The sequence below is a fragment of the Euprymna scolopes genome, chromosome 30, assembly GCF_053919585.1.
Source record: "Euprymna scolopes isolate OS-2025 chromosome 30, ASM5391958v1, whole genome shotgun sequence".
Lineage (NCBI taxonomy): Eukaryota > Metazoa > Mollusca > Cephalopoda > Sepiida > Sepiolidae > Euprymna > Euprymna scolopes.
In genome coordinates, this window is record NC_136511.1 from 62402511 (window position 1) to 62428065 (window position 25555).

Consider the following 25555-nt stretch of genomic DNA (forward strand, 5'->3'; position numbering starts at 1 on the left):
GATACAGAAACAGAAAACCGCCTAAGCCTCCACTGATCTCACTCTCAGTGGCCAACGGCAAACGAGAACAAGCGTAACATTAGAACAGGTACTCCACTTTGTTCATGTAAATGCTGATGTTGTTCATAGAATATATCTTCTTCTTTTTCCCATTCTTCGTCTTCTTCTTCTTCTTTTTCTTCTTCTTCTTCCATGCCTTCTTTTACATTCATTTATTCGTATTCTGATTCTTCAACATTTTCTTATTCTCTTAATTATTATCTCTTCCTCTTTCTTTTATTACGTCGTCATGTTTCATATTAATAAAATTATTTTCCTTTTTGATTCTCTCCTTTATTTTTTAACCTAGCTTTCTTCTACAGGGTGACCCAAAAAACGGGCCCCAACAGTAATTAGACCCCGTTTCTTAGTGTTTTGTCCGAATGAAATGAAACTTTGGTCATAACTAGTTTATTATATCCAAAACATCACATCAAATCACTAAGGTCTTTGGCCTTTTTTTTCTCTGTATATATATATATATATATATATATATATATATATATATATATATATATATATATATATATATATATCAGTGAGGACTCTAGCCTATTATAGTTACTCGTGGGCCCCACTGCGCTCTGTCAGCTTCAGTTCCCAACTCATGGTCCGTGGACACAAAGTAAGTCATCATAGTTGCTATTGCGTGATTCTCCATTGTATAGCACAGATTGATTAACGTACCTTGCTAGTATCAGTTCATGTTTGTCCTGATTTATACGTGAAAAGCAAGCAAGGCCAACAATAGAGTTTTTCCTCAGATTTACTCACACATAACCAGTCAATGTCATTAAACGATTTTGATTGGAACGAATGAGTTCTAACTTTATTCACCAATGAAGAAGTTGAGCGCCCAACTTTGATAATTTCTTGCTTCTCGACTACATTCCTCTGGCCAAACGGTTTATTTTTTAATCAATTTTGAATAAAATTGACCGAGTTATTGGTCGTGTCGGGCACGAGTGGCACTAGTCCCATCTCCGCCCCTGATATATATATATATATATATATATATATATATATATATATATATATATATATATATATATATATATATATATATATATATATATATATATATATTACTGCTAGTGGTTCTTTTTTTTAAGTCGACTTCGTCTTTTATGTCTTTTTTCTTCTAATCATTTTTACCCCCAATTCTTCCTATTACTCTACTCTTCCTTTATTTCGTACAGTAGAACCCCGGGATACGGGGGCACTAGGATACGTTATTTTTTCATGTTACAATATCGGGTACAATGTTTTTCCGGCCGCTGGTTACTGTATTTGCCCTGGCTAAGGGTGTTATTTATAATATTATTTGATTATATACATGTGTATTATACACTGTACTGTATTTTATTACTAATTTCAATGCCGTATCCCGGGGTTCTACTGTACACTCGCTATATTAATTACTTCCGACCGCCTATTTATTTGTTTCTCTAATTTCTCTTCATATTATACTGACATTTCCTTACTAATTTATGAATTGTGTTTTTTTATGTTACTATATATATTTTTACCATAACATTTCTCTGGTATCAAGCCAAAAATTTTCTTTCTTTATATATTTTTTATTAATATATATATATACACACACACACACATATATATATATATATATACACACCTTCATATATATATATATATATATATAAATATAAAACAGCCTACTGAAAATGGACTCTGATTTATTAAAGTACGAGCGAGGGGTACCCGGCGTTGCCCGGGTGTTTGTAGGTGTGTGTGAAAACTCGGGGGGGGGGGTAAAATAAATGAAAGTAAAGATAAAATAGATAAACCCCATAATTTATTATACCATACCTGTTCACACTGAAACACGTATCACAATATTCTGTGGATCTATATTAAAAAACCTTGAAAAACTTTATGACATATTTCCATTCTATGGAGGTTAGGCACGAACGAACACCTAATAATTTTATTATGCCATATTTTTTCAAACTGAAACATAATTATCAAAGTATACTTACGCAGATAGATATGAAAAGTCTTTATTAAAGTTTGTGCCTATTTCCATTCTATAGATGCCAGGCGCGAACGCAGACCCCACATTTGTATATGATTCCTATTTAAGTTAAAACATATTGTTCAAAATAATATTATGTATATCTATATCAAAAACACTTGTAAACGTTTTTTTTTTAATTTTTAATTTTTTTATTTCCATACTTTATAGACCAGGCGCGAACACAGACCCCACAATTTTAATGAACCACCGTTCTGCCAGATCAAACATAATCATTCCTGTGTCTCGATACATCTTCTATCATTATATGTAATCAGTTTTTTTTAAAATAGTCAACAATATAGGAGCCTATTCGTGACCAGGCACACACACACACACACACACACACACACACACACACACACACACACATTCAGCTTTATATTATAGATATACACATTCCTTGTCGACTGAAAATACGACGGTTCTATGTTCAATCTTTGGTTTGGGAGAGGTGCTAGTCTAGCGGTACTGATGAGTTATGATACAACGAAATAGTACTGTATGTCGATGACTACAAATATATTTAAAAAAAAACCTGTTTGGGTAGAGCACTGTCGTAAATAACCTCACCCGCTACTTAATTAGCTGAAAAATTAAAAGCTCGCTGGTTGTCTAAACAGGCGGTTTGAGCACTATAAAAGTGGTGGACGGATATTTGTTTAAAATAGATATTCGGCGAGGTTATTTACGAGCATCGCTTCTGTGGTCGAGTGGTACGACTGCCGACTGTCAACACAACGGTTATAGGTTCAATCTTTTGCTTGGGAGAGTTGATAGTCTAGCGGCACTGATGAGTTGTGATACAACGAAACAGGACTGTAGATCGATGACTGCAAATATATATATATATGTATAGGTATATATATATATATATATATATATATATATATATATATATATATATATATATATATATATATATGGGTTTGTATTACTGCACACATAGATTCGAAAATGTTGTCAAAAAACAAATATATAACAAATAAATGTTATCAAAGGCAAGGTAAGTTACTTTTCTACCTAACTGGATATATTTTTCGAGTTTTTATTCAATGTAACATGTTTATTCAGCTCGAAAAGCATACAGTATTTATCGATGTATTGGAAAATTCAAAATGGCGGCCGACACTCTCTTTAACACGGTAAGTTCAGGAAAAGATGTTATAAATAATAAACTAGACAAAATACTGTTAGAAATTCGCTCATTATATGTTACCGTGACATAAGTTGACATATATTCGGTGTTTTTTTAATAGTATTTTATCTAGTTTATTATTTATAACACCTTTTCCCAAACTTACCATGTTAAAGAGAGTGTTGGGCGCCATTTTGAATTTTCCAATACATCGGTAAACACTGTATGTTTTTCGAGCTGAATAAACATGTTAAATTGAATAAAAACACAAAAAATATATCCAGTTTGGTAGAAAAGTAACTTATCTTGCCTTTGATAACATTTATTTGTTATATATTTGTTTTTTTGACAACTTTTCGAATCTATGTGTACAGTAATAAAAACCCATATATATATATATATATATATATATATATATATATATATATATATATATATATATACCCACCCATTCATATTCATATATATATATATATATATATATATATATATATATATATATATATATATATATATATATATATATATACTGGTTGTAAATATTCCAATGAATAATGAACAAATGAAAAAAAACTGATGTACAACCATAATAGTTGTTTATTTTTTTAAACTTCTTAAGTTTCTGAATGCCTTGGTTGTCTTCTTTACTGTCTTATGCGCGTTTCACAACCCATAATAGAATACATTTTCTTTAGTCTATCTTGCACCTAGTCAGAGGTGATCAAATTTTTGTAAAACCGTGTTGTGTTCGAATGTGAAAAAAATGTCCAATAAATCGGTCATCGATGCATATTGCAAAATATATTTTTAATTATTATGTGTAACATTTTATATGTGAATGTAATAGAGTCAGGAAATGTACTGCTTATAATGTATATGTTTAATGTTTATACAATTATAAATATATGTGATTATTGTGATGTCGCTTAAGAATGTAATTCAAAGAGTTTAATATATATATATATATATATATATATATATATAGTAATCCACATGTAGTATTGTTTCGCTGTTTCACAGCTCATCAGTGCAGCTAGACAGACAACTGTCTCAAGCCAGGATCGAAAACCGACCGCCCATATGACAGTCAATGCTTCTCACCATTACGCTATGCTGCTGTGAGGGTAATGAATTAACGATGTTTTGACATCGTCCGCATGCATCCGCTCAATTTGTTTACACAAATAGCGTCGCTTAATACTTTAATGGCAGTTTGTATATCACTTCCCAACATGCTCAACCCATGATACGGAACATTATATATATATATATATATATATATATATATATATATATATATATATATATATATATATATATATATATATATATATATATATATATATCCGATCCAAGAGATCCAACACTAACTGAGATTGAATTTTTATTGTCATCGAAATCAGTGAAATCAACTATTAAAAAATTGATTGCTTCCCTGCTATAGTCGAAAACTTTACGCGACGCACCAAGGAGAAGTTTCACATTGTCTAAAGTACACCGCAGTCGGCATTGACTGTAGAAACCCTTCTGTTAGTTTTTTAAAATCTTTTATAATGGCTTCAATTAAAATTTCAAATGCAAAGGTTAAATATCACAGTTGAATTGTGCTATAAAAAGAAACGTTCATTTCAAACCTGCCACAGTCTTATTAAAGAATTAACAAGTGATTTTATAATGGAGGATCTTTTATCTGCGTAGTGATAAAGCTTCGCAAATGCACTAGTGATGTTAAGCTGTTTATAACTGTTCACTTTGTTCGGAACCGGCCGTTCCTTATTTAATCGTTTTTTCGGTTATAAATTTTATATACTTATAGTAGGCATTCCGATAAAAAAAAACTATGTAAGAAGATTCTCATATTTGAAAATTACATCTGTGTAAAATTTCAAAAAGATCCGTTCAGCCATTTCGGAATCCATAGAGACAAACTCTCACACACAGACACACACACAGACATACAGACAAGTAAATTGCATTTTATATATAAGTAGAACGGTATGTGTATGTGGGCTTGTCTCTAGTAATAATATCTGTGATACAACCTGTGTGAATTAAAAAAAAAAACGAAACATATGAATACATAGTCATACTTGGAAGGAGACAAAATATTATAATGTATTTTTTTCTTTAAGCAGCTGACCTTCGTAAATGTCGTTTATACGTGAGTCATTCGCTGAAATGAAGCAAGGGCGGTCAATTCCCGCGCTTGGTAGATGATTTAAAGGTAAGAAAAGCAAAAAAAACAAAAAAAAACAAACAAAAAAAAAACGCATCGATGTAATTGATGAGACAAGAAAATTAATTGAATGGGGCATTTAATAAACGAATCTTCCAGGAAAATATACGATGTCTCCAGGAAAGTGTTGCATGGGAAACGTAAAATGCGATCCCTCAAGGTTAACAAGATTAATTATTTTTATAACTCTTAATTATTTCGTCCATGATTAAGATATCCTTATTATCTTATTGTCCAAAAGTATATGGCTCACTGTCTCATTTTTTACACACACTTACACACACTGTAGTCGACTGCCTAATGTCTCTTTGTACAGGGGTTTGTAGAAAGCTTGTCATTATACAGGGGGTTTTCAAGACAACGGTGCATAGCGATACTTTTCCTTACAATAAATCTTAACAAATATTACAAAATCACATAATATTCGCAGCCCTAAAAAGACCTCCTCGATATTACCTACCAACACTGGCTTTTAAAGGAATGATGCACCTTCTCCAAATGTTGTTAACTAAAGTAACGGCACAAAGCTAGATACCCCACTAGACTGGATGAATTCTTGTCCTGGAGTCCAGTAAGGCCAAGAGTCCACAAAAATATACTAGCACTTATATATATGGTCAACTGAGGACAGAAAGAATTATATGCCTAATTGCTTTACGGAATATTCAAATATCTATGCATTTAATATACAAGAATAGAGGCCACGTGATTTCTGAGAATTTCGACTAAAGTAAAATGAAACATAAGAAAAATACACCCCCATATATATATATATATATATATATATATATATATATATATAGTTAAATAGAATTGTAGAAGGCGGTACAATGCAGAAGTAACGGAAAGTCACAGGCTGAAGCAGGTGAGAAATTTATTAATACAACTTATAAATACATGTGTACATATTTATATTTCATATACGCAGTATATTTATATTTGCACAGTGGTTACCTGGGAAAGTCGGTCTGGTGGTATGTCCGTGTAATATAATATTTCGAGAAAGATTTCTTCGTCAGATATTTTATTTTCAAAAGTCAAATAAATATCTGACGAACAGATCTTTCTCGAAATATTATATTACACGGACGTAACACCAGACCGACTTTCCCAGGTAACCACTGTGCAAATATAAATATACTGCGTATATGAAATATGAATATGTACACATGTATTTATAAGTTGTATTAATAAATTTCTCACCTTCTTCAGCCTGTGTCTTTCCGTTACTTCTGCATTGTACCGCCTTCTACAATTCTATTTAACTACATACTATACAATGCTTCAAACAAACTACACCCACCTCTTATATATATATATATATATATATATATATATATATATATATATATATATATATATATATATATATATATATATATATATATATATATACATACATAGCCGCCGACCGCAGAAAGCCCACCAGATAATATATATATTTCTGCGGTCGGCGGCTGCTCTATATTTGCAGGAGAAACAAGATAAAGTGGAAGAAACATAATAAAAAAGGAAAATCAAAATTTAACCTTAACCCTAACCCTAACCTAACTGTTGCTACGTGGAATGTGAGAACTTTGCTAGATGTCCTGGATAGTGAAAGACCTGAGTGTAGGACAGCTATTGTTGCAAGAGAGCTCGCTAAGTACAGCATAGACATTGCGGCATTGTCTGAAACACGATTGAGTGGTGAGGATAAATTGGTGGAAGTGGGCTCTAATACACCTTTTTTTTGGAAAGGAAAACTATCGAGGCTGAGACGAGAATGTGGAATTTGCTTTGCAGTGCGTTCTGATTTGGTGAAGACGATTGAACAGCCAATCTGTGTAAGTGACAGAATTATGACGATGCGCTTCCCTCTTTCACACAGTAGATGTATGACGAGTTTATCTGTGTATACCCCTATCATGGATCATGATGGAGGCACCATCACGGCGTTTTACCGAGATCTCAGTCGTTCCATTTCCTCTATTCCTTTATCTGAGAAGACCTTACTCATGAGTGATCTAAATGTAGTGGTTGGCAAGGATCATCACACCTGGGACTCACTCGCTGGTTTGGTGTAGGTGGGGTCAACAGTAATGGTCTGCATCTTCTCCATTTATGCACTCAGTTTGACCTTGCTATCTGTAACACTTTCTTCAGTCACAAAGAGGTACATAGGTTTACCTGGACCCATCCTCATTCAAAACAAGGTCATTTGATTGATTAAATTATTTCCAGGAAGGCAGATTTTCGGGACGTCTGTAGTGTGCGTGTTATGCGTGGAGCTGAATGCGGCACAGATCACTTTTTGGTGCGCGGGAAGTTGAAAATCTGTATAAGGAGGAAGTGTAGGTTGGGTGGTGTTGGGATTCCCAGGCGGGTTGATGTGTCCATGCTGGATTATCCAAGTGTACGTGAAAAGCTTCGATCCGTAGTTAATTCTGCTGATTTTGATGGGTCGTGGTCGCATTTTAAAAATACAATCTATGAAATAAGTGTAGATGTTCTTGGATTCCGCAAATCTTAACATCAGGATTGGTTTGATGATAATGATTCTGAAATTACTCAACTCCGTATTGCTAAAATTGAGTTGCACCATAAGATGTTGTCTGTCTCTCATGGAGGTCGAGAGTCCCTCCAACAGTTACTTAAAGCAAACAAGGGTATTCTCCAAAAGTGATTCCGCCAAATGAAGAATCAGTGGTGGGCTAAATTCGCCAACCAAATCCAAATGGCTTTTGATTGTAAAGACTTCAAACGCATGTACCATTTGCTTAAAAAACTTTTGGTCCTCAAACACTATCTACATTTCCCATACTCTCAAGTGAGAGAATTGCCCTTATAAAGGATCCTAACAAGATTCTCCTTCGTTGGACCGAGCATTATTGTGATCTCTTTGACAACCCCTCTAATGTCAATGAGGACGTCATCAATGAATTTTTATCACAACAGAAGCTTATCCATGAAATGTCTGTGTTCCCATCTGAGAATGAAATTAGAGATGCAATCAAGGAAGTGAACGTTGGGAGGGCTCCAAGGTTTGATGTTATTCCTGTAGAAGTCCTCTTACATGGGGGTGATAAACTTGTTCATGAAATTCTTCATCTTATCACTGATGTTTGGAAGGGTGTTCTCGTCCATCAGGATTGAGTTGATGCAATTCCTATATCACTGTACAAGGGAAAGGGACCAGGACCGACTGTGGAAAACATCGTGGGATAAGTTTGTTGGAAGCAGTTGGCAAAGTATTTTCCAAAGTTCTACTCAATAGATTGTTAAAGTATATTTATCCATCCGTCATTCCAGAAAGCACAAGTTGCTTTCGTTCGGGCAGAGAAACCACGGACATGACCTTCTCTGCACGGCAGTTGCAGGAGAAATGTACTGAACACCGTGTTTCGCTTTATCAGGTTTTTGTTGATTTGACTAAGGCTTTTGATACGGTGAACAAAAGTGCCCTATGAATAATTCTGGGGAAGTTGGGATGCGCACCGCAATTTCTACGATTACGCCTTAACTTCAACGAATGCTTGTCGGAACCCATCTCGGTTGCCAATGGTGTGATATCCTAGCACCTACACTTTTTTCAATTTATTTTGCAACTATGTTATCCTATGCCTTTAGGGAATGTTCTCTAGGTGTTTATTTGCGTTTCAGAACCACAGGTAGGGTCTTTGATCTTCGTCGTTTTCATGCTTCTGCAAGGACCTTTCAGCACCTGGTTCGTGAATTGCTTTATGCGGGTGACGCCGATCTCGTGGCACATGGTGAGAGGAATATGCAGGGTATCATGGATCTGTTTTCGGGGGCCTGTGCGTCTTTTTGGTTTACTATTTGTCTTAAGAAGACCAAGGTCATGTTCACACCTCCACCTGGTAGTTTGTATGTGGAACCAAATATTTTTGTCAACAACCAGAGACTTGCCGTGGTTGAGGCATTTGTGTATTTGGGTAGTACTATCGCCAGAGATGGAAACCCGGATGTTGAGGTCAACTAAAGGATTCGGCGCGCCACTAAGGCTTTTGGTGGCTTAAAGAAGCGAGGATGGTCTGACAGGGATATAACTATTCATACAAAGATCAGTGTCTATCAATCTTGTATTTTACCATTCCTGCTTTACGCTTCAGAGGCCTGGACAACTTATGGTAGACACATAAAAGTCATGGACAGAGTGCACCAGAAATTCCTGAGACAAATTCTGGGCATCAGGTGGAGCACTTTTATACCTGATATGGATGTTCTCATGCGGGCTGACATACCTTGTATCGAGAAGTTGATTATATGCAACCAGATGAGGTGGGCTGGACATATGACAAGGATGGACGACAATAAATTGCCAAAGCGCCTGTTCTATGGTGAAATTACACAAGGAAAGCGTCCACAACATAAACCGAGGAAACACTTTAAGGATAACAACAAAGATAATCTTAAAGCTCTTGGTATTTACGTGTTCAGTTGGGAAAGTGCTTCCAATGATCGTAAAAAGTGGCGCTCAGTGGTCTATCATGGCTGTGATAGTTTTGAGAAGAAAAAATATGAGCATGCAAAAATGTAGCGTGATATCCGGAAGAAAAATCTGTCAGATATATCAGGTCTGTCGGAGGATTTCATGCAGAACCAAACCTGTGATTTATGCGGTAAAATGACTTTATCCGGAGCTGGCTTAACTAGCCACAAGCGTTACAATGGAGATCAATCTTTCTTTGATGGGGAAAACATTGCAGGGCACAGATGTTCTGTTTGTTCTGTGGTCCGTAAATCGAGTGGAGGCCTGAAGCGTCATATGAGCGTCCACAGTAGAGCAGCACTAGTTGGAATCCCTGAATCTCAGCTTAAGCGTGGCCTTTGCAACAGACTGTGTAAGAGCAGGGATGGTCTGAAGAGCCACCTTCGTTCCCTCAGAAATTAGGTATTGATGCCTCTTGATCACATCTCCACATGTATATATGTATGTGTGTATAAGTGTATATATGTGTGTGCAATTTAAAAAAAAAACAGAAAAATGAATGAGTAATCTAATCAACAATAAAGCAAGGAAAAGGTGGTCTTCTGTCAATAAGTGATAATCACTATATATATATATATATATATATATATATATATATATATATATATATATATATATACAGGGTGTCCCAAAAGAACCTCACGGATTTTAAATTTGATTAACGTCCTCAATATTTAAGTTACGCTTATTAATTTTCATATGTAGATAGATGATGCTCTTTGTGATTTTTTTGAGATATAGTAAGATATCCTAGTCTACTTATTCTAATTTTATTCACACAACTTAATCTATGGTATGTTTTTCACAAGGTCTAATTTTAGTTATGAAAAATGATGTTACTCAAATGTCCTGCATTTTCATTTTCACACTCTTGCGCTCTGCATTGTCGTTGGTTGCAGCTTTTGCACAAATTTAATTTTATATGAAAATTTGCTCACTTCATGTAGCATTCTGTGAAGAGATGATCAAGAGACCCCAATTTGATTTGATCTCCTTCTTACTGATGCGGATGCATCCTTGGTCACACTCTGTGCTAATCTCTGACGATTCTCATCACTTCTTGCCGTACGGGTCTATCAGATTTAGAGAGATCACATACAGACCCTTGCTCATGAAATCGAGCCACCGTAGCTTTTATTCTATTGGGAGTAGGGGAATTTCTTGTGTTGAAGTTTTGTCGAATTTCTCTTTGAGTTTCTGATATTGACTCATTCAACCGAAAATACGACTCTACATTAAATATCCGCTCCTCGGTTATGTAAGGACTCCTAACGACTTTGGAAAGGTTACTCTAGACGATCTGAAAAATAAGAGAAAAATATAAAAATTAATAAAGTTACGAATTTTTTTAAACCATCAGCTTCTTTTGGGACAGCTTAAATCTCACACACACACACACACACACACACACACACACACACACACACACACACACACACACACACACACACACATATATATATATATATATATATATATATATATATATAGAGAGAGAGAGAGAGAGAGAGAGTTAGGGAGAGGGTTAGTAATGGTGAAAGGAATTTTTTCTATTGAAAGCTTATACAATATATATATATAATGAATGCCGTCAGTAATTGGGTTACTCTGGAAGATATGCAGTTTATTACTATAAGCAGTTTAAGGTGTGTGGGTTGAAACATTTTTATGCATATAGCTTCTCGTATTTTTCCTTTTTTTTACCTTTGTTTTTATGGTGTATTTCCTCTGTGTTTAGGGTTGAGCTTATTCTGACTTTGTATGGGGGACTCCCCTATGTAAACGTGGATATTTTCTTTGAGATGTTGGAAGTTTGCACCAGAGTCGACATTATACATGGTTAATCGACGGGGAGGGTCGTTGTTGTGTTAACAGCCTAACTATTTGTTTCTATTATAGAAGTTAAGCTTAATCCAGGCGCATTTAAGCCTATATATATTTATATATAACATTGATTTTTCTAACGGTTTGAGGCTTGGGAAATATTGTTTGGTTTTTCTACTAAGTTTTGATTTGACATCTTTCATAGCCGATGATAAGTTTAATTATATTATTGTTGTCAATTGGGGGCATGTACCTGTGTGTGATATCTCTTATAGCATTTTCTTCTCGTGTAAGGTTGGGTTCCAGTTGATTGCAGTAAAATATGGGTTGTGATCTTGTGTGCTATTAATATTTGTGGTTGTCTTTTTAAACATTGCAGCTTGGATATTATTTTTTGGTCTACGATATGATTGGGGAATCCGTTATTAATAAGTATTTGTTTGATATTTTTTTATTTCGAGAAATAGTGTTTGTTTTTTAAGTACGTGTTTGATTTTTTTTGTTAATTCGAGAAGTTGTGGGTTTTTACTGAAGCAGTTTGTTTCGCGCGGTCTTGAATGTTTCTCCACTAAAAATTAACAAAAACACTTAAAACGTTATTTGTTAGCACAACAAAGACAACCCATATACTCAAATCGACGTGGCGCCATGAGATCGGTTCTCGTTACGATCTTTAGCGAATTTTATATGAGCGACCTTGAAAATAGAATATTTAACCACACTAAAACCCCAAACCAATTTTCGTATGATATGTAGACGATTTATTCGTTCTAGCCGAGGACAATAGACAAATTCAAATGCGCAAGGATCTCTTCCAGAATAAGTCAATTTATGAATTCACGATTGAATCCAACGTCAATAACAAAATTCCCATTCTTAATGTTTTCATCGGTAGCTCTTGTAATACAGGTAGCACCTTCTGCTATAAAAACCGTGCTAACCTAATTGCTTACCTTCTCAATTTCAAGAGTTATCGCCTTCCCCGTTATAAGATAAATATCGTTAAAAACAAAAAAAACAAAAAAAAACTTGCTGATTCTGACAGTCTGGAAGATGGACCGGGAATTCAATAACCTTAGTCAGCTAATGGGATATAAAAAAAATTATGTTTGATGACACTAGCCGCATTTGTGTTACTAGAAAAAAACATGCTTATTACTGTGATTGACATTAAACTAAGGAGAGTGCCGAATTTATTCGCTGAGTTTGCTAGTAGAGATGGTTCTACATCGTCTGAGCTAGTAAGTTGTTTTGTTCGGGGGTGCGTGAATTTTAGTCGAATTTTTTTTTACTATGTTCTCGTTTTATTTTATAATTTCAGTTTCACGTTATGCTCTAAATTCACCAGAAGAAATAGCAACGATCAATCCGTCAAAATGAATTAAAATGTGATTTGATATGGTAAAAATCCGAAAATTGGAAGAGAAGCTCCAGTTACCTTTATGTTTTTCCATTACGCCATCTTGAATGTTTATCAAAGTCATTAAACCCCATCAAATCACATTTTAATTCCTTTTGACGGATTGATCGTTGCTATATCTTCTGATGAGTTAAGGGCATAATAGATTCACTGATTGATATAATAATTAAGTGATTGATTTTGCGCTAAGAAACAGATACTGTCAAGAATTGTATGAGTCAACTAAATTAAAGGAATAAATTATAAGATGGTCAACATCATGAATTTTGGAATATAACTTTTTGTCATTTATTCTATATATATATATATATATATATATATATATATATATATATATATATATATTCAATTTGTCTTTACATAAGCAGTAATTTCTTGCTATACAGTCATGATCATGTTTCGGCCTTCTGGTTTTCAGTAACTCGAGACGTCTTCAGGCAACAACGATTATATACCAAATTGGAATTCTTAATGAAAAAAGGTTTTTTCATTAAAAATTCCGCTCTAGTTACTGAAAACTTGAAGACCGAAACATGCTCATGACTGTGTAGCAACAAAACACTGCTTATGTAAAGATAAATTGAAAATGTAACTTGCTCTACTTCTATACTGAACACTCTTGTATTAACTTTGGTGCATTTCACTGGTTACCCTGCCTTTGAAAAATAGCAACCTCAAATTATATATATATATATATATATATATATATATATATATATATATATATATATATATATATATATATATATATATATCGTGTCGTTGACTCCTCACTATTTATTCTATGTCGCTTATATCTTGAAATACTATCGGCTTGTGTTGAGACATAGCTGCAGTATTGTAACTGTTTATTCAGTCGCCCTCTTCCCAAAGGCACCACGACGCCTGTGCTGTTATGGATATTGAACGACAAGGGATTCCGAATCCAGTAAGTCGATACGGGCTGTAATTTGGAAAGGTTTCAAGTTACAGTTTCCATCAGCACAAAAGATATGCACAGCAAACAATTGAAAAACTTATCAGTAAACCTTATGGCAAATTAACAGTGTCATAAAGAAACACACATGTTTAGCTAGAATTATTTCATTATATATATATATATATATATATATATATATATATATATATATATATATATATATATATATACTAGTAGGGCGCCCTGCATTTGCCGGGTCTTAAAATACGCTTAAATATGATTAATTGCTGCGGATTTTGTATTTATTATTATTATTATACTAGCAAGTCAGCCTGTCTTTGCTCGGGCCCTATGTACTCTTCATAACTTGTCCGACGTGTGAATACACTTTATGTAAGAGTTCAAATGTTTAGAGTAAATTTTACCTAGTTGCAAGTTACCTACATCTAAAATTTGGAAGGCAAATTTGGCAGAATCCGCAAAGGTCAACTCTTTCAACTTTGACCTTTTAGAAGCTAAGTTTTCGGCACAAAACCGATTTAAAAGTCTTGCCGCATATCTGAACACCCGTTATGTATAAATATAAAATGTTTAGACCCAAAATTGACTAAGTTTTTATCTAGACACCGGAAAGGACAAATATTTTGAACTTTGACCCCTTGGCAGCTCAAATTTGCGACTCAAACCAATTAAAAAGCTTGCCCTATCTTTGAATACACTTTAGGTAAAATTTCCAATGTTTAGACCAGAAATTAGTTTAGTAATTTGGTAGGGATCGTAGAGGTCATTTTTTTAACTGTTTCCCCAATTTTGACCCTTTTAACATTTATTTCTTTGGGCTCAAATCAAATTAAAGGGTTTTATCCATGCCCAAGTAACCTACATTAAAAATTTCAAGTGTTTAGTCCCAAAATTGGCCAAGAAGTTTGGTAGAGTTTTCAAAGGTCAACTCGTTGAAGTTTGACGCATTAACAGCCAAATTTCTTGCCGAACATCGATTAAGAATATTTTCTCCTAACCTAAATACTCCTCATGTCAAATCTTGCGTCTCTAGACCGAAAATTGACAGAGTTCTTTGGTAGGGAAATGTACACAGACACCTTTTTATTTTTATAGATATATAGATTATATTGGATACAATATCTAGTAATGATTTAAAAAGTTTTAAAAATATGACCCGTGCGTCACCACTGACAATCTAAAACCAAACATTTAGTTTACGATTTACTTTTTCCTCTGCAGTTAATGACTGAGCAATGAAGAGCTGTTTGCTGCAAGGCTAAAAATTAAAATATGAACCACTAGCTACTACGTTATGCGTCCATTTCGTAATGCCGTCGTTCGACCTTCACCTAGCGAGTTTCGTTGTTTAATTAATGTTTTTTTTTCAGAATTTGTATCGGTTTTTCCGGGTCAACACCCGAATATAAAGTTTCACATGGGTTCCGATACCTTATATATGAAGTTTCATGTCTATAGACTAAAAACTCTAGGGGAAGTTTGGAAGGAAAAATCTTTGAAACCAAAATATATACGTATACATAAATATATATGAAAAGAGTTTTGTGTTTACTATAAAAAATTTTACGTAAATATTACGCAAATATAAATCATGGAGAATATCTGCATTAATATAATTAGACGTAATAGTAAACTAAAGATGACCATCTCATAAGAAACCCAAAAAGAACTGATAGGGAATTAATTAAAATGAATGCTTAAAATATATATACTAGCATGGGTTCCCGGCGTTGCCCGGGTGTTTGGAGGTGTGTGTTGAGATGGTTGTAAGAAGGCAGACCCGAACCCCGAAGGCGAAGGACGAAAAGAACGGGGAAAAACGTGACGTCTATGCTGTTACAACCACCGCCAAAATGGAAGTGACGGGGGTTTAAAATTAAGGCTAGTTAATCGAAAAGAGGGATGACTTTCAAAAAAATATCGGCGAAAAAAGCGACCACTCCCTGTAGAAAATGCCGACTTGAGGGCGAAGAAATTAATGTTTTTGCTAATTTTTCGGTATTTGTTTTCTGAAGAGTCGAGTTTCAAAACGATACTGATCTTGTGAAAATTCGTCGCCTCTGTCAAAAGTTTTAGGCGGACATGCAAACATACATACATTTATATATTGGTAGCTCAAATTTTCGACCCAAACCGATGTAAAAGCTTGTCCTATCTCTGAATCCCCTTTGTGTAAAATTTCAAATATTTGGACAAGAAATTGTCTGAGTAATTTGGTAGAGGCCGCAGAGGTCAATTTTCTTTAAAACTTTGAACTCTATTATGACGCCTTAACATTTATTGTTTTGAGCTCAATTCAAGTTATTAAGTTAGATCCATGTCCAAGGAACCTATATCTAAAATTTCAAGTGTTTATACCTAAAATTTTATGTTGAGTTTGGTAGAGTTCTCAAAGGTCAAATCGTTGAACTTTGACCCCTCAACAGCCAAATTTATGCCTGAAAACGGATTACATTATTTAAACACAAATGTAAAATATTTATCTAAGAAAGATAAGGATAATGTGAGACAGAATAATTTATTATAATGTAAATCCAAATCAATATTACATTAAAAACAATATAAAATAACACATAATAGATAACATGTTTCTTTTCAAAATTAATGAGGCGTATATTGGATAAATATTAGCTGCATTACAATAGAAAAACGCGAGCATGGGAAATAATATGGTTTAGCTTAAACATGGAAAAGTAAAGTACTAGTTGTTAAAACTGAAAAGAAAAAAATAGATATTCTAGTAAATAATATAATAAATTTATAACTTAAAATATTGCAACATTAAGACTTTTTTAATTCAATTTATAACATTATATAATCAATTCTTAATGTTGCCATATCTTTAGTTATAAATTTATATTTTTACTAGAATATCTTGTCCTTTTATTATCCAGTTTTTACAACTAGCCCTTTACTTTTCAATATTTAAGATTAAGCATATTATTTTTCATGCTCCCATTTTTCTATTGTAATACAGGTAATGTGTATTGAATATCAGCCACATTGGGTTTGAAAAGAAACATGTTATTTGTTATGTGTTATTTTCTATTGCTTTTAATGTAATATTGATTTGGATTTCAATATACTATTTTTTTTTGCTTCACATCATCCTTAAATATAGCTTAATGTAAAAGGAAAAGGCAAAGATCAATTCCACAAAAGGAGACTTATCCGGATAATGCCAAGCTCAACAATAATTATTGGAGCTTATACAATAGGACAACAAGAGCATGAAATGAAGACACAAAACTATATATTGGTAGATATAGAATGGATCATTTATTGAATAATGGAATACAGGCAAACATTTGGGGATAGGAGTGACTCTTTATGCCAGAGCATTTCGAAGCCTAATGCTTCTCATCAGAAGAGTAGAGAAGGTGCTAGGTAGCATGGGCAAGATGCGGCGTCTAGCGTAAGGTCCATTAGGGATGAAAAAGATTAAGAGGGATTATAGAATGTTGGGGGAAGCTTTATTGAATTCTAAATAAATAAGGAGAAGCTTATTATATATAGTATGATATATAGGAATATATATGGTCTTTAACATAGTATTGAGAGTAAGGGGTGTATGTATTATGTATGTATATGTATTGCGATTTAGGTAGCACTAATCAAAAGTAATCAAAATTACCCACTCTATAGAAAATAGACACCCCACAAACCGTTAAAATAAATTACCACGCAGCAACAATACACCCCCTATTTTACTATAATTATTCAACCCTTTTCTCCGCGAAGCTAAATCTTTACTCTCATGACCCGTTAAATAAAGCCTTCTTTTGCTGAAATTTTCGTTCTGCGTTTAGAATTCCGTTTTCGAAACTAAAGGTTGTTTCCTGAAGAGGTCTCTAGTTAGTAAATACTAGTAGACGGAAACATACTCATGACTGTGTAGCAACAAACTACTGGCAAATTTAAGATAAATATTTTATATTTGTGTTCAAATCATCCTTTGCTCAGCTGACCTGATTTTTAACAAGTTGCTATTTATTTCTAAATTGCAAGGAGAAATGTTAATTAATTTCTTCCTCCCGTCATTTCTTTACGATTACATAAATACATTTGTATCTGAATAAGCCAACACTTCACGTTTATTAATCTATAAAATTAACCGAGAAGATTTCATATGGTTGTTTCGTTACAAAGGCATAATCGAAACGTTTAATATTCTAAATAAAGGTTCCGATAACTGCCGTAAATACTTATAACTTATGATATATAAAAGTGTATATGTCTCTTTGTCTGTTTCCATATGTTCAAACTCTATCTCTCCCGAAATTTAAAGTCGCAGAGCGGCACTAGGGACATTAAATGATTGAATTTTTTAATGGTCTTTAGTCGGTTAAAATAGTTTGTAAGGTGTCAAGAATAGGTAAAAATTGAAAAAATCGTTATATATCTTGTACATTCATCCTAGTTAATTCTTAACTAGTTCATATGCGTGTCACGTTAGTAACGTGGTAACGCCTCCAGTTTTGTATGCTAAAGTTTGGTTGTCGGTTTCGATTCTAGCTCATGGCAGCCAAATACGTTCTTTTTTACTTTTGAAATCGCGACTCTATACTACTATATACGAAATCTGGACAAATTAAAATATCATATTTAAGCGTATTTTACGGCTGGCCAAAGTCGGGCTGCCTCCATTAGTATAAAGATATCTTTGGAGTTTTTATTACATTCTTTTGCAAATGCCCATTATTTTATTTATTTATTTTTTTAGCCTGACCCAATTTTTTTTCTAACATCCATCATCATTTAAAAGTGTTAAATAATTATAAATCATATTTTTTTATTGGTTATTTTTCCAGCCATTTCACGTGAATCTCGTTTTCATTATTCTCGTTCACCCGACCTGATCCCCGTAGATCCTTCTTCCCACCGGTGTTCGTAACGACAAAAACAATATTTTTTCAACAAGCTAAACAAAGTATATGTGAAGGCTCTCTAAAGATTTCCTTTAAACTTCAACGCCTATCACCAAGAATGTAGGGTTCAGTCTCTAACTTGATTCTGCATATAATTCCATAATAAACTAAATAAACCTCAAATTAAAACAATTCAATTTTAAGTTAAATAACAGAAAATTATATATAGAAGAAGTTTTATATAATAGGCCAATTTTAACGTAACACCGTTTATTGTGCACGTTAAATCGAGGGTCACTCTGGTTTGCCAAAATTAATACTAAATATATTTCGATCATTTTTCTAAAAACAGTTAAAAATGTAAAAATAATATGTCAAATTAAATCAAAATAATTTTTAATGAAATAAGCGAATCTGAAATAAAGAATTTACAATTGTAAAATACTTAAGAAACAAAAAAAGTTAATCTCGTATATTAAATGAAATTAAAATTGTTTTAAATGATATGTCAAAATAAACGTAATTAATTCCATACAAAAAGAATGATTAAAATTACTTAAAGCAATTAAATTTAAAATTGCAAGAAATTTTCCCCATGATATTTAAAGCTTAATAATTAAATTTAATGATCTTTAAAGTTAAATAACAAAATTTAATGATCTTTAAAGTTAAATAACAAAATTTAATTTGAAACAAATGGACTTCAGATTTAACAAGGCCGATAGCCGTTAGTCGCGTGCTCTCGTGTAATGAATGAATGCGTGAATGTAGGATTGACATGAAATTCTTAAAGATAAACTAAAATGACCGAAAAAGGGGCTGAAATGACTTAAATAAATAAAAAGTAAATGACTTAGAATGACTTTAATGAACTTAAGGATGAATTGAATGACCTTAATAATGACTTGAATGATTTAAAAAAATAGCTGGAATCCTTCAAAAACAACTTGAATGATCAGGAGAATGACTTGAATTGCTTTTTGACTGACTGGTTGTTATGTGGGTTATTATTTTACATTTAATTGATACAGACAAGTGATCCCCCACTTTATATCACAAAGTTACAAACATAAGTAGTAAGTAGTATTAAGAACAGATACTACACTTTGATCTTGGCCAAAAGGCCAAGAAAAGCTGTGTTTATTTGCTCCCCCACCGAGCAAATTAGGCACAAGGCCGATTTTTAATGTGAGGAGTGAAGAGGAAATGGGACCAACTCCCCAAGGAGTAGGGGAGCTGGATACTAACAATTGGTATGAAGGGTTGCCCCTACATTGACCACGGTCTTATATGTGGGGCTGGCCGCACATATGGTCTTTGCTTGCAGTATATGCCGGAACAGATGGTATTTATTTGCTCCCCCACCGAGCAAATTAGGCATAAGGCCAATTTTTAATGTGAGGAGTGAAGGGAGGGGGAAGGGAAAAGGGGACCAGCTCCCGAGAGGTGGGAAATGGGAGCTGGTTAAAGGTCAGGCATGTGGGGTTGCCCCCACATCTGGTCTTTGCTAGTCATAGCTAGTCATAGCTAGTCATAGCTTGCAGTATCTGTCGGAACAGATGGTATTTATTTGCTCCCCCACCGAGCAAATTAGGCACAAGGCCGATTTTTAATGTGAGGAGTGAAGGGGGGGGGAAGGTAAAAGGGGACCAGCTCCCGAGAGGTGGGAAATGGGAGCTGGTTAAAGGTCAGGCATGTGGGGTTGCCCCCACATCTGGTCTTTACTAGTCATAGCTGGTCTTTGCTAGTCATAGCTTGCAGTATCTGTCGGAAAAGATACTACACTTTGATCTTGTCCCGAAGGCCAAGAAAAGCTAAGAACAGCATCTATTAACAACAGACCTTTGATCTTAACCAAAAAGGCCAAGCACAAAAGTGTTACGGACAGACCGACCGACCGACGGAGTGACTTATAGAGTCGCTTTCACGCGACTAAAAATGAACCGAATAAATGCTATCTAATTTGACTGTAAGATAAATTAATATATAAAAGAACCAAAGAATTTCACATTAAAGCGGATTGATGAATTACAACAAAGGAATTCGAAGCTTAAGAAGTGCAAATTAACATCTAATTCCCTGTTGTTCTGCATATTGTACAACTGGTTTTGATTAAAACCTCGGCATTCACAACTCGAGTGGTTGTTTTAGCTCGTTAAGCAGATACTTGGCTTTCGAGAGGCGGCCCCTCTTGGCCTTGGCATTTGATAATTGGTCCTTGTGACTTGTGTAACGGTAACGAAAATCCTCGCCCACTGCCTTCATTATAATCGCCCCTCACGCTTCCTTCTCGATTTCTCGCCACGGTCTCCATTGTCTGGGCTGAAACTTCCTGCAGATTTCAGGCTTCCACATTGCTATTTGAAATCTTCAACTCACATCTCAGGCTTTTTTTTTCCGTTATTCAAGGAACACTGATGTGCAGCTTTATTTTTATTATTATTTTTGAATCTAGAACGAATCATTACGATAATTCAGCACTGCCGTCTCCATGGTCTCCCGCTGTCTAAATCCCTAAATTGTAAACAGAACCATATCAAATATTTGAAATTTTAATTGAACATAAGGACGATTTAACCTAATAAAATTAATTAAATCCATTACTAATTAAACGTACCCAATTTGTACGTTTTGGATTGCCATAAACATTATCTCATATATTTCAAACGTTTCTACACTATAGACTTTGGATCGTTTGCATTATGTTTGCCATTTCAGATACTGATAATTTCAGAAATTACTATTCAGTGAACAGCGGAAAATAAAAGGAAAACAACACCATGGAACTTTGTAGTAGGATTTCTCTCAATAAGGTTTAGGACGATTACAATAAGTGAATGGGAAATAAGGGAGACGACCCCTTTAGGTCATGACATTTCAAAGCTATATATTTCTCACCAGAATATATATATATATATATATATATATATATATATATATATATATATATATATATATATATATATATTTACAAGGTGGTCACCACTTATCAAGGTCCGGAAGCCATTCAGGGATAAGGGTTATTGTAAGTACAGTACGTTAGTGTGGATATTTAAAGTGTCTACTTAAGAGGGCGGTTCATCAGGAATTTGTTTATGTTGGACTTTGGACTTGAAGACATCCAAGTTGTAGGCATATATATATATATATATATATATATATATATATATATATATATATATACTATAATAATTATTATATACCTACAAACACTAGTGAAGGGTGAAGGGTGTAACGATTAACACCAGTCGATATATTCGAACCCGGCGACAGAAGTCATCGCTGGCTTCCTTAGAAAGGGATGTATCCATTTGGCTATCGTAAAGCGCGTGAAATAACGTTGAAATTAAACATTTTATTTTAAAGTGTTTTTTTTTACGCCAGTCAGGGTGATCTAATCATTATATAATGATCTGTGCATTATATATATATATATATATATATATATATATATATATATATATATATATATATATATATATATATAGCTGAAGAGAGCTTAATATGGATATCTTAAACGGTCCTAATTATCGGGCTAAAAACCAAAAACCGACTGTATCAATGGCTTGTCTCATCTAACAACTTCCTGTACATAAAATAAAAGATATAAATGACGTTGCGATTAAACATTTTATTTTAAAATGTTTTTTTACGCCAGTCAGAGTGATCTAATCATTGTATTATGATTTGTGCATTATATATATATATATATATATATATATATATATATATATATATATAGAGAGAGAGAGAGAGAGAGAGATAGACAGACAGACAGTTGACAGACAGACAGAGCTAGAAAGACAGAGGTGTGAACATTTATGACAGGAATGTTCTTCCTTATTCGAACCTGAATGTACTAACTGGATTATGAAAAGTTGCCATTGCATTATATTCGAGCGAAAGGACAAATAAATTTAACCATAACCACAATTAATCCAACAAATAAAAACCTGAAAATAATATAAATAAAATATATAATAAAATTATCTCAGCTAACAAATCCGTAGTTTATAATATAACGAGAAATTATGACATTAGTTAATAGTTGATGATCAAAATAGAATCTAATAATCAAATAATATTTTCAAATATATCAGATAGTTTATTAAAATTTGGTAAATAAATTGTATTTGATGCAAAGAATGTGCGGGGCGTGAATTATGATGCAAATTATCGAAAAGACGGACAGGGATAACAAAAAAGGACTACGCAGAAAAACGAATAGGTTTTCGTTAAGTCACATACAGGGACAAGAGTTTACGGCCACCTCTGACTATATGCTCAAATCTTCATCGATAGTTGTTTGACGATGTAATCTTCTGTATTGTGTTCACATAAATGTGTAACAGAGCACGGACGCGCGCATGCAAATACATACGAAATGACGTAAGCTGTTAAAAAAATTAAAGGAGAAAGAGCACATTAGAGACATGGATGACATTCGAGAGCAGGTACTAGAACACTTTCGAAATCACGTTGTTGCAACATAAAAAAGCGAGCTGAATTTTTTCCCCCAATCTTAGTCTATTTTACGTCGGAAACTACTACGTGTTGGGTAGCCTTACAAATAAATAAATGAACGTGAAGCTAAAACAAGCAAAATGTAATTAAAACATATTTTAATCAATTTAAAACAGATCTAATGAATTAAAAAGAATGTTTAAGGATAAATAAATACAGTTTTTTTTTTAGAAGTCTGTTTACGACATAAGCATTTACGACGTTTCAATTTTGAAGCAATCGGTGGAGGCCAACATCCGTAAAGTCTACGATAATAAGACGACCCGCCTTCTTTTTAAGAAGCAATACCGTGGGGACACCGATCGTTACAAATTACGCGACAATAGCGTCTCGTTTGTCGGAGGCAATGATCTCAACGCGAGATGACCTTAGTCTCAATAGCGGTTGGAACGATTATCAAGTTAATTTCAGGCGAACTGATACGAAACCTCATGATTGATATCACTTTCGATCTTATCAGTGAAGTCAAAATAAAGATTATAATGATTGCGTAACCTATGATCTCTAAACTATTGGTTATAACTTGCGCCCTCGGGATTCCGCTATAGCTTTATTGGATCTTTGTCAAACCGGGATACATATAATGATGGTATTTGTTTTATATATATATATATATATATATATATATATATATATATATATATATATATATATATATATATATATACACATGTTGGTCACCACTTATCAAAGCCCGAAGGCCACTCAGGGATAAGGGTTATTGCGTGTACAGTAATCAATGAGATAGTATTGTAGAATCATTAGTATTGGGGGTTTTGATAGAGTGTCTTATGTAAGGGGGCGGTTTGTCAGGAGTTTGTTTATGTTGGACTTGAAGACGTCCAAGTTGTAGTCAGGTGGGAAACAGGCAAGCGGCAGAGAGTTTATATATTTATTGTTGTGAGTCTATTGCTACTATTATAATTCTATATTCATAAATTACAATAGCCCATTGATTTGTAAGCGTATATATAGCTTTGGGCGCAAGCATGTTTTACACAAACTTATGCGATGTTTTTTTTCTGTGAGTTTGTATCAAGAAATTAAAAATTAGTAATACATATTTATTTCACAGTTTCCTTCTTCCATGTATGAATCAGCACTAAATATTCTGTCATATTGATGACGTTTCTATTTAATCTAATATATAAACGGCTCTCTGTCTATCAGTTTCCGTATTTTCAAATTAAGAGTCGCAAAGCTTAGCTAGGCGCCTCAAAGGATTGGAGTTTCACGGACCGTTATTTTGTGGGTATTTAGCCGGTTAATAGTTTCTAATGGGTCAAAAAATGTAAAAATTGAAAAAAATCGTTATACATTTTGTATATTAATCTTAGTTTATTCTTAATTTTTTAATCAGTTTATATGCGTGTTACGTTATTCCAGTGGTAACGTCAGCAGCTTTGGTTTCGATTCTAGCTGATGGCATGCAAATACTTTTTTTTACTTTTGAATTCACGACTCTATAATACGAAATCTGGACAAATTAAAATATCATATTTAAGCGTATTTTATGAACAGAAAAGGCCGACCTATCCCCACGCTAATCTAATATAACAATTTTTAGTCACTCTTTATATTAATGAAATCAAGATATAATACGAGTAAATCTTAATTTAGAATTCAATTCTAGTCAAACTCATTACATAATTTCCATTCTATAAAATGCCAACTGCTTAAGGCTTCAGTGAAAATTGCCTTATGGAATTGGAATTCAGTTTGCCTTGTTTAATTGATGTCCAATTATTATATTTTAAGTTTAATGGAAATCTGAAATATTTTAATTTTAACATGTAAGGTTACATTTTTAATTACACTATCCTGAGTGCGCGGCGTTGCCCGGGTGTTTGGCTTTTGGAGATGTGTGTTGAACAAAAAAAGTGGTTGTAGACCACCCGTACCGCGAAGGAGGAAAAGAACGTGAAAAAAAGTGACGTCTTTGCTTTTGCGCCCATCACCAAACCGAAAGTTGTGTAGGTTTAAAGTAAGGCTTGCCAACCGAAGAGAGTGGATGACTTTCGAAAATATCGGCGAAAAAA

At 33.8% G+C, this 25555-nt stretch overlaps 1 pseudogene; it reads right to left on the bottom strand.

Moving 5' to 3' along the window:
* Window positions 1-20025: 20025 nt before the first annotated feature.
* On the bottom strand, window positions 20026-20128 carry LOC145254991 (U2 spliceosomal RNA; annotated as a pseudogene).
* Between the last annotated feature and the right edge of the window lie 5427 nt (window positions 20129-25555).